The following is a 3,397-nucleotide window of genomic DNA, read 5'->3' as shown; positions in this document are numbered from 1 at the left end:
GTTTCCAAACTACAATTTTCAATTTCTGCTTTTTGTACCAAAATAATTATGTAATAGTCGAGGATAAACTGACCTAATTGTGTAATTTCAAATCACTGAGAATGAACGTGTATATATGTTCTGAGCAAGGTTCCTTAAATAGATAATCACTTAACCTCTAAGTCCCTGTAGATTAGTTTTAATAGCTGTGAGTCACCACTTTCTTATTCATAATCATTAAAATTTATGAACTCGTAAGAAAACACATTAAATGAAATTGTTCGTAGCTTAGCTGCATTCTTTCAAATTCTGTGGTTTAGTTTGAAATTTTAGTTCAATCTATTCATTAATAAGCAATTCCATACAACTCCATTACAAGTCTTCTTGTAGAAAGAACGCTTACACAAGACCAAAATACATGACCGGTCCAAAGCAATTTTTCAATATTTAACATAGATATATTTTATCTCGATGGCAGATCTTGAATCAAATCCATGTCTTTGATATTTGACTATGAAAATATGATGATGATGTCACTGAATCATATCCATCCATGTTTAATCAAGATAACAGTTCAAACAAGCAGGTTTTAAAAATCCACGTAATAGAAATATAACACATTCAATATGTTTATGAATATCTTGTAATCATGATGATATTATGCATATATAATTTCGTTAACTTTTCCTTGAATGTTCTATAAATAAGTCAAGTCTAAAATAGACCTAAACTGAGGCAATTATTTGTGGAAGAATTCAAAATGTTCAATTTTTGGCGGGAATGTTTTGAAAATGTGTTCAATTTCGCGGGAAAACCATGACTGACAGTGACTATTCAGTGTAGTGACAAAATCAATTCAATATTGACTGTAGCAATCAAATCAAAAGTGACAGCTATAGCCTTGACTTTAAAAGGTAGCAGTCAGATAATTTGATTGTCAATACAACAGTAAAGTATTACTCCACGTTAATAATCTTGTGACTGTTGAGCCAAATTGTTTCCTGCCGTCCTCGAACTCTTACAATTCTACAAATCGTACTATTTAGACGCGAATTATTCGAACTACAGCATTTTGTCTTACGGACCGTTCATATCATATACAACCCTTACTCATCAGAGCGTCGTTTTATCAGTGGATATTATTACAACTGAATTCGAAGGTAGTGAAAAGTCTTCTCCTTATCACACTATCAAACCGATATGTATTGATACAAAGCAATAGCGTGCCTCTTGTGTAGATTCACTCAATGCTTTCATCAGTTTGTTTATATCTGTGAAAGTTAGACACATGGCGTGTGACGATATGACTACCTTTCACAGACATAAACTGATAAGAACATTGCCTGAACCTACATCATAGGCACCCCTGTTGTTTTGTATCAATGTATGTCAGTTGATAATGTGATAAGGAGGAGACTTTTCGGCACTTCCAAAGCTAGTTTTAAATGTTCACTACTGATAAAACAAGGTTCTGCCCAGAGGCATCGCTAGACTACCGCTGCAAGAGTTGTACAACGTACAAGATTTTCTCCTACTGACTCTCAAATGTTTCTCACTATGGACTACAATATGATGTGACATCTGTTTTATAGCGAAATTTTTGAAACGTTATATGTAATTTTTCAGAAATTTGATAAATTTGAATACACTTGAATTTGTTGATTTTCCCCAACGACAAAATATGTGTAATAAGGTTATTACTATTGTTATATGATGGAGCCAGTATGACATTCAATATATGTTGTTTTTATGGAGCAAATAGGTATATGTATATGCATGAATATTTTGTCAAAAATCAAATGTCTCTTTTACTGTGTAAATGAACTTAAAGGCTGACTTTACCATGCCCCTCTCTGTTCATAAATCTTCGAATTCCCTCTTGACACCGCACCATGGCAAGACATACGCAAACACTCTTTGACGTTGCCGAATTTCCCCTAGCGTACCTCACTCAATTGAATATTAAATTATATTTACAGATATTGAATTCTTTTATCAAGTTTCAGATCAGATCTCTTATCAAATCGTTTTTAAATTGTTTTATTCCTGAAATTTTTCGATTGAATTTCGCTGAAACGATCGTTCTCTGTAGACATATCTAAGCTTTTGAATATAGACAGTCTGGTGAGTATGCCAGATTAGCGTGTATGTACTACGCTTACAGTATTTCTACTCCGTTTAACTACAATAGTGCCTCGAATCCGGTACTCGTCGTAACTAAGATCTGCTAATGTAATTTGAAGGTTGTTCAACTTGATAATTCAAAAAGAAACGGAAGTGTGTCGTCAGCCACCCACAAACCTCTCCAAGTATTAAACACGTGGGAAGAATCCGCTCCATACAGTAATGCTCATTACACAGATTCTTGCATTCACAACCAACAGGAAAGTTATAACCACTATTTTTCCTCACCCATGGCAACTTTAGTATCAAACATACCAGCGCTTTGCCCGGCTGCTATACCGCCGATATGACTTCCTCAATAGGGTCATATACCCTATTGATATTACAATTGCAAATCTCTGCTGTGAGTGGTTTGCACAAATCTCATCATCTCCTCCAGAAAATTTTACCGACAAAGAAAAACTCCCACTGTGGCGACATTTTAAACAAATAACATCTGTTCACCAACAATCATTAATTAAGAAAGCAACTTCATTAAGAATATATTAAAGTCACGAAGCCTACAACAAAATATCGTGTGGCCAGACAAAAATGTTATATAATACATTTTATCGTCTGATTCAACACAAATTTTAATAACATCGTTACCAATATCTCTGTTGGTAAGATTTTTTGTTCAGGCAGACGACAAAATTTAGCAGTTTTAGTAAGATTTCTGTCCAGCCAGACGACGTTTTGTTTTGATCCAGGTTTCGTGATTTTAATAGTATTTAAGTTATATGATCAATATCATCGATAATTTGATGGCTTTTTGTTGCATCTTACATGAGACAAAATTGTTTTTAAATATTTTCTCTAGGTGACAGCTTCTGTATCAAATGTATTCATTGCCAAAAATTTTCTTTCCAAGCAAGACGTCTTTAAAATAGCATTAATTCAAACTTACACTTTGGCGGGAATATTTGTAGGGCAAGACAAGAAAATGTAGCACTGTTAGTAAAATTTTGTAGAGTCTGACGTCGATTTCCTTCCATTGTAATGGTTCCCCTGACACTGATTTGAAATCTAGATTTACAATTGCTCATTCTTATTTTGTTTTGTGTATTTTACAGGTCAAAGATCAAAGTTGAAGTCGGTTCTTCCCTGTCACACTTGTTCTCCAGAGCATACTCCAGCATCTTACTTCCACCTGTAATATTTCCATGGTAAAGTCAGCTACCTCCTCCTGGGTTATTTACACACGTGAAAGGGAATATTCATTTAATCTGATATTTTAAAGTGGAAAGCAGACAAA

This window comes from Glandiceps talaboti, chromosome 21 (genome assembly GCF_964340395.1).
Source record: "Glandiceps talaboti chromosome 21, keGlaTala1.1, whole genome shotgun sequence".
NCBI classification, from domain to species: domain Eukaryota; kingdom Metazoa; phylum Hemichordata; class Enteropneusta; family Spengelidae; genus Glandiceps; species Glandiceps talaboti.
Note: the sequence above shows the minus strand (reverse complement) of the source record.